Source organism: Hypanus sabinus, chromosome 10, assembly GCF_030144855.1.
Source record: "Hypanus sabinus isolate sHypSab1 chromosome 10, sHypSab1.hap1, whole genome shotgun sequence".
Taxonomy (NCBI): Eukaryota; Metazoa; Chordata; class Chondrichthyes; order Myliobatiformes; family Dasyatidae; genus Hypanus; species Hypanus sabinus.
Genome location: NC_082715.1, coordinates 83970658 through 83985115, shown reverse-complemented (window position 1 = coordinate 83985115; position 14458 = coordinate 83970658).

The following is a 14458-nucleotide window of genomic DNA, read 5'->3' as shown; positions in this document are numbered from 1 at the left end:
ATTTATTTAACATATAGGTTAAATAAAAGAGGTTAAAATTGGAATATCTTTCTTAAGTAAAAGAGATGCTGCAGTCTCTGGAAATCAGGAGCAACACACATAAAAAGCTATAGGAGCTCAGCAGGTCAGGCAGCATCTATGGAAATGAATAAACAGTCAACATTTGAAGCGGAAACCCTTCTTCAGGATGAGAAAGGAAAGAAGCAGGAGCTAGAATAATAAGGTGGGAAAGGGGGAAGGAGGACAAGTTAGAAGGTGGCAATGAAGCCAGATAGGTGGGGGGGGGGGGGAATGAAGTAAAAAGCTGGAGGAGATAGGTGGAAAAGACAAAGGGCTAGAGAAGAAGGAATCAGATAGGAGAGGAAAGTGGATCATGGGAGAAAGAGAAGGAGGAGGGGTACCAGGGGAAAATGGTAGCCAGGTAAGTGGTAAGAGGCCAGCTTGGAAAAGTGAAGAAAAGGGAAGGGGAGGGGATAAAGGTTACCAGAAGTTCATGCTATCAGGTTGGAGTCTACCTAGACAGAATATGAGATGTTGTTCATTCAACCTGAGAGTGGCTTCTTCATGGCAGAAGAGGCCATGGATCAATTTGTTGCATACAAATTTAAATGATTGGCTACCAAGTGGTTCTACCTTTAGTAGATGAAACCAAGATGCTCAACAAAGCGGTCTCCTGATCTACGTCAGGTCTCACCAATGTAAAGGGGGCTGCAGCGGATATACTAGACAACCACAAGGGATCCACATGTTGTCTCACCTGGAAAGATTGTCTGGGACGTTGAATGGAGGTGAAGGAGGAAGTGAATGGGCAGGTGTAGCATTTCTACCACTTCCAGGGATGTGCCAGGAGAGAGATTAGCAAGGAGGGAGGAATGGACAGGGGAATCCCAGAGGAAGATGGTGAATGGGGGAGGGGTGCTAAACATGTGTTTGGCAATAGGATCCCATTGAAGATGATGGAAGTTTGCAGAGAATGATGTGTTGATGTGGAGGCTCATTGGGTGATAGATGAGATCTATGCGGTGAGATCTGGTACGTATGGATGTCTGTGAAATGGAGGAGATGCGGGTGAGGACAGCATTAATAGGGGATATATTCTCTCTCCTTACTCTGATAATCATACAGTTCCATTCTACACAGTGTAAACAAGAAATAGCAGAGAAAAAAATCTGCTACTTTGAAAATCTGAGTAGAATAAGCTACTAGTCATTTCAGCTTTGATTTGGAGCCCAATTAAAGGAAAAAGTAAAACATTTTATTTGCAGTGCAAAAGGCTTTTTCACAAGCCTGTTTAATGTACCTGGGAGACCATTTCTCTTCACGACTCTATGATTAATTGAGAATTGCAATCCTTTTATTGTATGTGACAGAAGTAGTGTAGGCAACCAGATCTGTGGCAAATGTGTGTACATTTAGAAGAGAAAGTAAATGAAATTGTCAGAATCAAAATCCACAGAATAAAAACAATTTGCAACAGCATGTGTTCCTGATGAAAACCCCAGTGGCCACTGTTGCAGTGCTATGTTCTGGTATGGATACACCAGTGGCAAAGAACAGAAAAGTCTACAGAACATGGTGGATACCTCCTAGTCCATCACTGTCCCCACCATTTAACACATTTTCATGGAGCGCAGCATCCATCATCAATGACCACCGCATTCTAGACCATGCTCTCTTATTTTTACCACCACCATGCAGGAAACACAGGAGCCACCAGGTTCAGGAACAGTTATTATCCTACAACCATCAGGCTTCTAGACTGGTGGGGATAACTTCACTCAACACAACTCTGAACTGATTCCACAACCTACAGACTCACTTTCAGGAATTCTGCAATTCACATTCTCAGTAATATTTATATTTTTTATTTGAACAATTTGTCTTCTTTTTCACATTGGTTGTCAATCTTTGTTTATAAACTTGATTATATTTCTTTATTTTTATTTTTTTCTTGTAAATGCCTGCAAGGAAAGTAATCTTAGGGAAGTACATATATGCTAACGTAATCTGAATGCACTTTGATAATATTACAAGGGTGGCTAATATAGGTAAACCTTGAAATAGTGGTGAAATTTCATCGGTAAATATCCCACACAATTTATTCCAGTTAATTGAGCCATTGGTTAATCAGGGCAGACACTTATTTGGGACAACTCATAATGAACAAAAACTGATCGAGCACATTGTTGGAATTCCCTTAATTTATTTGAGATCATATGCCACTTAATTGGGACAAGGAACTGGTGGAAAACAGGATCTAACTATTGTCAGTTGCCAGCACTTCTTTGGCAATTATACGCCACCCCATGCATAGAGTGATCAGTTTTTAAATAGCATCAATTGCGTACATTTGTGCTCAAAAAGCAATGGATTTTGTCACCGATAGTTGGTGAGTAATAATTCATGAGATAATTCAGAATGTTTTTTTTTTCACTGCAGTTTCAATCATTCAAGCTTAGAAATGCCAAAATTGGCCAGAAAGAAAATAAAATGATTTCACTACTTCAACAAGTTACAAACTATGAATAATTTGAAGGTATCGTCAATCATCTTGAATGTTACAATTAAAATTAATATTTGAAGGATCCAATCATCAATAGCATTGTATTAATGCTGTCCATTCTCTGCACTACTTGTCCAAGCTGATTTTGTTCATTTCGTATACTGGATGAATTCTTCCATTGGGAATTATTACAGATTTTTACTACTGTAGTACTATAGGTAGTGTTCTAATTTGTTCTGTATTTCATTCAACTCCATATTTTGTTACTCAGTTTGTCTTTTCAACTACTTTCATGAAACTTCGGCTAAATGGGATAGCTGTGCAATTGAGCCAAATTGTACCAGTCCTGATGCGTCCCAAATCAACTTGAATCCATTGTGTATGCAAGAGTCCTGCACTAATCTTGCACACAGTAGAATGACTGCAGAATTGTGGAGAATTTCTTTAGGTGATCTGTGAACCCAACCAAAATGCAAAGTCAGAAAACTAATGACAATTTTCATGAAAACATTAACTGAAGTTGCTGTGCATTTAATATTTCAATAATATTTGAGTAATATTGTAAATATATTGTTTGATTAACCATTCTATGTTGTTTACATCATCAGTTATGGTTATCAGTACAAAGTATGTGAATGGCATGCAACTTTGCACCCCCATGTGCATGCCTTGCTTAAAGTAAAAACAAAATTAGGTATGTTATTCCATGCTCTCATCCTTTTATTTCAATTAGTTTAATGTTGTGGAGTTACAAAGAGTAACAAGTGAGAGGTATTGTACTTTGGAAGGACAAACCAAGGTAGAACATACAAGGTAAATGGTAGGACACTGAGGAGTGCAGTAGAACAAAGGGATTTGGGAATACAGATATATAATTCCCTAAAAGTGGCGTCACAGGTAGATAGGGTCATAAAGAGAGCTTTTGGTACATTGGCCTTTATAAACCAAAGTATTGAGTATAAGAGTTGGAGTGTTATGGTGAAGTTATATAAGACATTGGTGAGGCCAAATTTGGAGTATTCTGTGCAGTTTTGGTCACCTAATTACAGGAAGGATATTAATAAGGTTGAAAGAGTACAGAGAAGGTTTACAAGGATGTTGCTGGGACTTAAGCAACTGAGTTACAGAGAAAGGTTGAATAGGTTAGGACTTTATTCCCTGGAGCATAGAAGAATGAGGGGAGATTTGATAGAGTTATATAAAATTAGGACGGGTATAGATAGAGTGAATGCAAGCAGGCATTTTCCTCTGAGGCTTGGGGAGAAAAAAAACAGATGACATGGATTAAGGGTGAAGGGGGAAAAGTTTAAAGGGAACATTGGGGGGCTTCTTCACACAGCGAGTGGTGGGAGTGTGGAATGAGATGAAGTGGTAAATGCGGGCTCACTTTTGACATTTAAGAAAAACTTGGATAGGTACATGGATGAGAGGTGTATGGAGGGATATGGTCCAGGTGCAGGTCAGTGGGTCTAGGCAAAAAAAATGGTTTGGCACAGCCAAGAAGGGCCAAAGGGCCTGTTTCTGTGCTGTAATGTTCTATGGTTCTATGATAGATAAGTAATGTGACTTACACCAGAAGTGAACAAAATTTAATTAAAATGGATTCGAATTTCGAGAGGACTAGAATATAAAAGCAAGGATGTAATGCTGAATCTTTTTAGGCTTTGGTAAGGCCTCACTTGGGCCTCTTATCTACAAAGGATGGGCATATATTGGAGAGGGTTCAGAGGAGATTCACGGGAATTATACCGAGAAAGAAAGGGATACCATATGAGGACCGAATGATGGCTCTGGGCCTGTACTCCCTGGAATTCAGAAGAATGAGGAGGGATCATAATGAAACCTATCAAATGTTGAAAGGTCTGTATAGAGTGGACATTTAGAGGACATTTCCTATGGTGGAGGAGTCTAGGAGCAGAGGGCACAGCCTCAGAGTAGAGGGACACCCATTTATAACAGAGATGAGGTGGAATTTCTTTAACCAGAGTATGGTGAATCTGTGGAATTCATTGCCACAGGTGGTCATGGAGGCCAAGTCTTGGGTATATTTTGGGCAGAAGTTGATAGATTCTTGATTAGTTAGGGCATGAAGGGTTACAGGCAGAAGGCAGGATATTCAGGGTGAGAGGGAAATGGATCAGCCATGATGAAATGGCAGAGCAAACTCGATGGGCCAAACAGCCTATTTCTCCTCCTCTATCTTATGATCTCATGGTCTAATACTGTTACACCAACTACTATGCTAGCACACTGCACTTGTGTCACCACTAGGTTTCTATCTACAAGTATTGCATGTTTTCCAGTTCTTCATGGCTACAGAACCAGGGAAATACTATCTAACCTGTCTCTAACATTGATTTCCATTGTCCTCTTTCTCAGCCCCTTGTTGTTCTATTCAACACAATAAGATGGACTCATCTTCACAATTTACCTCATTATGACCTTTCACCTTACTTTCAACTTGCACTGCACTTTCGAAGATTAGCTTTATTTCTCACAAGGACAACAAAGCATTGATACATGCAGTGAAATGAGTTGTTTGTATCTAATCAGACCAACAAGGATTGTGTTGGGTCACCTGCAAGTGTCACTATGGTTCTACACAAAGTACACTGCAGATGCTGTGTCAAATCAAGACCACAGATGCTGCCTGGTCCATACGTCCCTCCCCACAGATCTCCCACCTGGCACTTATCCCTGCAAGCGTAAGTGCTACACCTATCCCTACATCTCCTTTGTTACCACCATTCAGGGCCCCAAACTGTCCTTCCAGGTGAGGCAACACTTCACTTGTGAGTCTGTTGGGGTAATCTATTGCATCCAGTGCTCCCGGTGTGGCCTCCTCTACATCAGCGAGACCCGACAAAGATTGGGGGATTGCTTCGTCGAGCACCTCTGCTCCATCCGCCACAACAGACAGGATCTCCTGGTTGCCACTCACTTCAACTCTCCTTCACATTCTCATTCGGATATGTCCATACATGGCCTCCTCTACTGCCATGGTGAGGCCAAACTTCAGTTGGAGGAACAACATCTCATATACCGTCTAGGTAGTCACCAGCCCCTTGGTATGAACATCGAATTCTCCAATTTCCGGTAATTCCCTCCCTCTCCCTTCCCCCATCCCACCTTCACTCTGTCTCCTCTTCTGGCTGCCTATCACCTCTCATGACTCTCCCTTCTTCTACTACCCCTAGTGCTTTCCCCTTAGATTCCTTCTTCACCTCTCCTGCCTAGCCCCTCCCTGCTTCCCCTCCCCCACCCCTTGATCTTTCCTCTGATTGGTTTTCCACCCTCCCCCCACCTTCTTTATAGGGCCCCTGCCCCCTCCTTCTTTAGTCCTGATGAAGGGTCTCGACCCGAAACGTTGACTGCTCCTTTCAACGGACGCTGCCCGACCTGCTGAGTTCATCCAGCTTTTTTGTATGTCACTAAGGTTCTGCTGCCAACTTAACCCATAATTCACTAACCCTAACCATACACCTTTTTGGCAGCACCCGAGAAGGGTGCTTGCCTGAATCTTTGAATGTTTATTCATTTCCATAGATGCTGCCCGACCTGCTGAGTTCATCCAGCTTTTTTGTACGTCACTAAGGTTCTGCTGCCAACTTAACCCATAATTCACTAACCCTAACCCGAGAAGGGTGCTTGCCTGAATCTTTGAATGTTTATTCATTTCCATAGATGCTGCCTGACCTGCTGAGTTCTCGTAACATTTTGTGTGTGTGTGCTGCTCTGGATTCATTGAGCTAGCAAGCACTATTCTGTGATTTCTCATTTCAAGGCCACGTGGAACTTGGATGGAAGTTGCCAATGAGTGCTTGGATTGAACTGCAGTTTGGAGTCTCTGCCTCCCAGATGTCTCTGTAGTCCGGTGCCCCTGTCTCCCTAGCATCTCAAAAACACAGCACCAGACTCTTCCAGGCTCCCTTTAATCCCACAGCAGGTTGTATTCTTCTCTAATGTTACAATGCTGGCTAGTTCAGGAGAAATATTTCAGTGAGAATATCCTTATTAAACAAAAAAGTCTCATGCATCATTCTTCAAAGCAGTGCAGCAAGAATATTAACCACAAATTGTTTAGTAGGAAATGAATGCCCCTTGAGAACACTCACCATTGGAAATCCAGAGTAACACACACAAAAGGCTGGAGGAGCTTACCAGTTCAAGCAGCATCAATGGAGAGGACAGCTAATGTTTTGGGCCAAGGCCATTCGTCAAGTCTGGATGAAGGGTCTTGGCCCGAAACGTCAACTCTTTATTCTGCCCCATAGATACTGCTTGACCTGCTGAATTTCTCCAGTATCATGTGTATGTTACTGTATGTATTCTCTGCTGTTTAACTTGTGTTAAATGATGATTGAGTGTGGAGCTCCAGTTTTGCAGTGCTGGCTTCAAACCTAGTGTTGTCTGTGTGGAGTTTGCGTATTCTCTACATTCTCCAGCTTCCTGCAATGGAATACGTATGAAGTGTGTGAATGGCATAGGTCATCACACCAGTGTGTCATATGTCTGTGCCTCACTTAAAGTAAAAACCAAACTAAGACTTGTTTCTATTACAAAGGTACACCTGTACACCTGCTCATTAATGCAAATATCTAATCAGCCAATCATGTGTTGATTAGATAATTTACAGCTAAAGGTAGTGTAAAGAAAAAGATTACTTTGTGAGTTAGCACGGATGGGATGGGCCAGATAATCTCCAATCTTATGGGGAATATGAAATCAGAATGCAAGTGTCACAGGCTAGCATTACAGCTTGTATTTGTCAAGATTCCCTCATTGATTCTTCCACTAACATGTGCATATACATCAGTCAAGTGTCATTTGTGCTGCCAATTTCTTGCTGCCAATAGCACCCAACTAAAATACACCACCAAGCCAAATGCTGATGCCCCAGGTTCTAACACAGTCCAAGTATAGCTTTCACTTTGATTGAGAAAGTAATCGTGTGCATATTCTCCAGATTTGAATTCAGATTTACTTATCTCCTGTACATTGAAAAATACAGTACAATGAATTGTTTGTGTTAGTAACCAACACAACATAGGGATGAGCTGGGTTCAGCCAGCAAATACTGTCACATATTTGGTGCCAACATAGCATGTCCACAATGCTCAGCAAAGCAGCACAGAACACTACAAGCAACAAACAAAAGTAAACCAATTTCCTTTGCTCCCTCCCACCCACATAGACAGTCTTCCAAGGTCAGGCCTCCCCCCTCCACCCTCCACCCTCCAGAACTTAGCATTTTGCAATCAGAAAATTATTTGCATCCATTGCACATCAAGAAAAGAATGAGCACTGAACAGGTGACTGAATTTATAGTCTTGTGCCTTTTATGAAGAGGGGAGAATGGTGATTAATTTAAAGGTAATGCACATATAAATTATATTGCATAGGAGAGCTTTAAATGTCACTCCTTCCACTTTTGATCACCTGATCTATTTTATAAATTATCAATATAATTACAATTGTTGTCCAATTAAAATTATAATTGATACTCAATAAAGCTTATAATAAGCTGCAGTGAAATGTTGCATTAAATTAAATTTGTAATAATTCTAATAGATCACAGTACAGGCCCCATAGCAGACTCTGAAAAGAACAATATGAATGATGGTACATTCTTAAATCATTTTGAATTGTTGGTTGAGACAGCCTCCTAACCATAGTGCCACAAGGAAGCAGACATTGTTGTTGGATGAGCCTTCATTTGAATTGAGTTCATCGCATGCTGGACAGGCACATCAGCAAACATACATTGAATTCTGAAGGCTAGAGAATTTGTTGGTCACTAAAGTTAAGGTTCCATGGCATCAAACTGTGGAGCAGTGGAAGCACATAGGACCAGCTAAGTGGTTCAACAGCACATAGATACATAGAAATCTAAAACAAACAAGGTGAACAAAGAGGGGCGGATGTACATACAGAGAGCCTGAATTCAAGGTAGATATAAAGGTATTTTCTGAATCTTCTGATGGTGTTGGGTTCATTGTGTGCAAAGCCCTAAACTCAAAAAGAGCTTTCAAGCCCTATCCAACATGGGTGTGTTCAGATGCTCACACTACAGGGAGGTTACACACAGTGGCCTCCCTCCTGTATCTAGTCAAGTAACCACTGAGTGTATGCTCACAGTTTTCGGCCTCTGTAGCCCATCCACTTCAAGGTACAATGTGTTGTGCGTTCAGAGATACTCTTCTGCTCACCACTGTTGTCACACATGGTTTTCTGAGTTACTGTCATCTTCCTGTCAGCTTAAACCAGTCTGGCCATTCTCCTCTGACCAAACTTCAACATTCAAAGTAAATTTATTATCAAAGCACATATATGTCACCATATACAACCCCCGAGATTCTTTTTTTCACAGGCAATGATAAAAAGTACAAGAAACACAATGGAAGACCACACTCAAGAGGATGGACAACAACCAATGTGAAAAATTACAAACTGTGCAAATACAAAAGGAGTAGAAAGAAGAAGAAGAAGAAGAAGAAGAAGAAGAAGAAGAAGAAGAAGAAGAAGAAGAAGAAGAAGAAGAAGAAGAAGAAGAAGAAGAAGAAGAAGAAGAAGAAGAAGAAGAAGAAGAAGAAGAAGAAGAAGAAGAAGAAGAAGAAGAAGAAGAAGAAGAAGAAGAAGAAGAAGAAGAAGAAGAAGAAGAAGAAGAAGAAGAAGAAGAAGAAGAAGAAGAAGAAGAAGAAGAAGAAGAAGAAGAAGAAGAAGAAGAAGAAGAAGAAGAAGAAGAAGAAGAAGAAGAAGAAGAAGAAGAAGAAGAAGAAGAAGAAGAAGAAGAAATAAATATCAAGGACGTGAGATGAAGAGTCCTTGGAAGTGTATCCAGTTCAGTGATGGGGCAAGTGAAGTTATCTGCTCTAGTTCAAGAGCCTGGTGGATGAGGGGTAACAACCGTTTCTGAACCTGGTGGTGTAGATTCTAAGGCTTCTTATCTTTGTCTTGATGGCAGAGTGAGAGAGAGCATGGGTTGGATGGTTGGGATCCTTGATAATTGATGCTGCTTTCAGGCTGCAGTGCTCCGTGTAGTGTGTTGAATGGTGGGGAGAGCTAGACCCATGATGGTCTAGGCCAAATTCAACATTTTTATATGCTTTTCTGTACAAGGACGTTGGTGTTTCCATACAAGACTGTGTTACAGACAGTCAATATACCCTCCAACACACGTCAATAGAAGACTGTCAAAGTTTTAGATGACATGCTGCCTCTGCGCAAACTTCTAAGAAAGTAGAGTTGCTGCCATGCTTTATTTGTAATGACACTTACATGCTGGATCCAGGACAGATCCTTTGAAAAGACAACACCGAGGAATTTAAAGTTGCTAACTCTCTTCACCTCTGACCTCCCCCCCAACCGATGACGACCCGTGGGACCACTCAGACAGATTTTCAATCTCCCTCCTAAATACTGATTCATTACCACCCTTGATGTGGCCAATGACAATGGTGTTGTCAGCAAATTTAAATATGGCATTGGAGCTATGCTTAGTCTCACAGTCATAAGTGTAAAGCAAGTAGAGCAGGGGGCTAAGCACATAGCCTTTTCATGCACCTGTGCTGAGGGAGATTGTGGAGATGTTTTGCTATCACACCTGACCACTTTCATCAACAAAGTATTTTTGCCCACAGAACTGCTGTTCACTGGATGCTTTCTGTTTTCCACACCGTTCTCTGTAAACTGTAGAGACTGTTGTGCAAGAAAATCCCAGAAGATTAGCAGTTTCTTAAATATTTAAACCTCTGTCTGTCCCCAACAATCATTCCACGATCAAAAACACTTAGATCACATTCCTTCCCCATTCCGATGTTTGGTGTGAACAATAACTGAGCCTCAACTATGCCTGCATGCTTTTATACATTGAGTTGTTGCCACATAATTGGTTGTTTAGATATTTGCATTAAAGAGCAGGTGAACACACACAAAATGCAGGAGGGACTCAGCAGGTCAGACAGTCTATATACAGAAATGAATAAACACTGTCATTTCAGACCAAGAGCCTTCATCAGGACTGGAAAGGATGGGGGCAGATGCCAGAATAAGAATGTGGGGGGAATGGAAGGAGGTGGTAGGTGAAGCCAGGTGCATGGAGGAGAGCATGAAGTTGGGAGGTGATTAATGGGAAAGTCAAAGGGCTGGTGACGAAGGAATCTGATAGGAACGAAGAAGGGATCATGAGAGAAAGGGAAGGAGAAGAGGCACCAGGGAGAAGTGATAGGCAGGTGAGAAGAAGAGGTAGAGGATAGAGTGTGAAAATAAAGTGGGAAGGTGGAGGGAGAGAATTACCAGAAATTGAAGAAATCGATGTTCATGCCATCAGCTTGGAGGCTACCTAGATGGATAGAGACAGGGAGATTGAGAAAGGGGAGAGATCAGAAATGGACCAAGTGAATTTAAGGGCAGGGTGGAAGTTGAAGACAAAGTTAATGAAATTAATGAGCTCAGTATGAGCAGCACCAATACAGTGTCAATGCCACACAGTACTGGAGACAAACTGTCTACCAATATCTTTTATAAACCCTCCAATTCCCACAGCTATCTTGACTATATTTCTTCTCACCATGTCTCCTGCAAAAATGTCATTCCCTTTTCCCCATTTCCTTGTCTCTGCCATTCCTGTTTCCAGGAAGAGGCTTTACTTTCGAGGACATCAGCAATTTCTTCCTTCTTCAAAGAATGAGGTTTCCCTTCCTCCACCATTGATGCTGCCATCATCCACATTTCCTCTATTTCATGGATATCCGTGCTCACTTCCTCCTCCCACCACTTTAACAGGGGTAGTCTGCGCATCAAGCACATCATTACCCACAACTTCCGCCATCATCAATGCGACCCTACCACCAGACACATCTTTACCCATCCTGCCCCCCCAACCAAATTTCTGCTTTCCACAGGGATTTCTCCCTGTGTGGATTTCTTGTCCTTTCATCCCTCCCCACTAATTTCCCTCCTGGTATGTACCTCTGCAAGTGACAGAAATGCTACACCTGCCCATTCACCCTGTCCCTCACCTTTATTCAGGGTCCTAAACAGTCCTTCCATTTAACTTGCAAATCTCTTGGGGTCTTCTATTGTGTTCAGATCTCCCTCGCTGTATTGGTGAGATCCAATGTAGATTGGGGGACCACTTTGTTGAGTACCTCAGCTCCATCTCTAAAAAAGCAGAATTCCCAATAGCCAACGTTTCAAATCTTATCCCCATTTTGGTTCCAACATGTCAGTTCATGGCCTCCTCTTCTGCTAGAACAAGGTTAGAGGAGCAAATCCTCACATATTGTCTAGCTAGCCTCCAACCTAATGGCATGACCATCAATTTGTCCAACTTCTGGCAATTTTTCCCCTTCCCTCCTCTCTTCTTCATTTTCCCACTCTGGCCTATTACCTCTTCTCCTCACCTATCAACCACCAACCCTTGGTGCCTCTCTACTTTCCATTTCTCCCATGATCCACTCTCCCTTCCTATCTGATTCTTTCCTCTCTCACCCAATGCCTTTTCCATTTATCATCTCCCAGCTTCTTACTCCCTCCTCCCTCCCCAACCACATGACTTCACCAAATCATCTTCTAGCTTGTCCTCCTTCCCCTATCCTTACCTTCTTAATCTGGCATCTTCCCCCTTCCTTACCTTCTTATTTTGGCATCTTCAAGAGTCAGCCCAAAATGTTGACTGTTCATTCACTTCCACAGATGCTGCCTGACCTATTAAGTTCCTCCAGCATTTTCTGTTTGTTGCTCTGCATTTCCAGCATGATCTGGATGATAGGGGTAATTTCTTGTGGCAGTGCTCTTTCTTGTTGACATATTTAATGGTGGGGAGGGCCTTGCCTATATGGACTGGCCCATCGCAGGCAAACTAAAAATGTCACAACAGCCACGCAATAGTCCTTGCCCAGAATTGATGACTAGTTGGAGCCTGTGGGAAATGGAAAAGCAACCTGTTTGTAAAACACCAGGTCAGCTCTTAAAATCAAGGATGCCTTCAGCCTGAAGTTTTGGAGATTTACAGCTGCCCTGTGTAACAGGCTCAGATTCTTTGATGAACTTAATCTTGACAATATAATGGATACTTAATGGTCTCTTCATTTTAGGTGATCTTTACAGGTTGATGTTCTGTAAGGAATAGATAAAAGCAATCTTAAATTTTGTACTGACTGCTTACAGAGCAAAGAAAAGAAGCTACAAGTACCCAGCGAGTAAAAAACCAGATGGATGTGCTGCATATTTCTGAGCTGTACTCTGAAAAGTTAATTCCCTGTTATTTATGTTATACAATGCATCTTTGTTCACATTACTTCTGAAAGATTTGTGAAATCAACTTGGGCACTTTAGTTGGTAAGTTTCCGCCCCCTACTCTTCACAGTCACTTAAAGGTTATTAAGTGATATCTTTTCCCCTTTGAAAATTCTGTGATCCATTTAATTAATGTATTTTTAAAATAATGTTATTTTATTAATATATGCCACAAAGCTTCTGATTAAATTTTAATCAATATACTAATTACCACAACCTGTAATTTAGGCAATTACTCTTAAAATGACTTCACATTTCTCATTGTTTTGTTATTATGCCAGCACATTAGTGGAGGATATGTAATAATGGATGGCCTCAATTGAATTACAAGGCCAGCACAGCCTACAATGACAGTGTAAGTCATGACAGGATACTACAGGATTTGTGTAGCTGTCTTGTTATGTGCTCATTGCCATCTGTTATTTTATATAATATATACAATAAATTGGTTTTCTTTGGAGAAGAAAATAGGTTCAATGTTTACTTATGCAACTGAGCAGTGTTCCTTCTGTTGTCCAATGTCACTGTGAAGTCAATCAATAAAAGAGCAAATGAACTTAATTTATTGATGGTGTTGGGAAAGGAAAATAAGAAAGCAAAGCTCGCTTTGCCCAGAGAACTGGTAGTTCTCCACCCATTAACCTACCCCACCACAATTACGTCCACATCAGTCACTTCTCTCCATAGCTCCTAAGCATCCTTATCCCCCATGCACCGCCACTTTACACTTACACTCCACACCTCATAGCTAGTTCCACTGTGTCAATGTTCTACTGTGTTTTCATATGTCATGCTGCTATTGAGAAGAGTTCCTCTTGCCATTTCCTGCCAGAGTTACCTTATGTTCAGATACTTCATGTATGTGGTCCATGTACTGTATATAACCTAATCTTATGTAAATACAGCTACAGTTCATTACTTATACGTTGTGTTTTTGGGGTTGCTTTTATATTTATATTTTTTTGTGTTGTCATGCTTATTGTGCTTTTTATGTTGCATCAGATCCAGAGTGACAACCATTTCATTTTCCTTCAAACTTGTGCTGAAGAATGACAATAAACAATCTTGAATCTTGACCCTTGAAGCTATGCCTTGCATATATTACCACCAGCAGATTTTGATCTTTCTGGTCTAATGATTGGTTTGGTGTGTCATAGTCATAGACCACCACAGTACAGAAACAGATGCTTTGAACCCGTCTAGTTCATGCTGAACTATTCATCCCATTGACCTGCACCCAGACCATCCATACCCCTCCTATTCATGCACATATCCAAGTTTCTCTTAAATGTTCAAATTGAACCCTGTCATGTTCCTTTGATATTTTGTATTTCCAAAACAAAACCTAAATCGAAGAAAAACAAGTCCAGAATGGGAGTCTAGCTTCGTTTTGACTTTAATCAAGGTGCACATGTAATCCACGGTAGTGTCATGATATATGCCATTCACGTATGCTTATGTATAAGCTGTGACGAATTATTAAGACAATGAATTCTTACTCTAACAATATATTTACAAGATTACTCAAATATTACAGAAATATTAAATTCACAACATGCCTCCCTGCTTAGCTATAAACTCCAACTCAATATAGAATGCATCTCAGTTTATATATATACATAATAAAACTACTATATGGACATCCACGGCATAGTA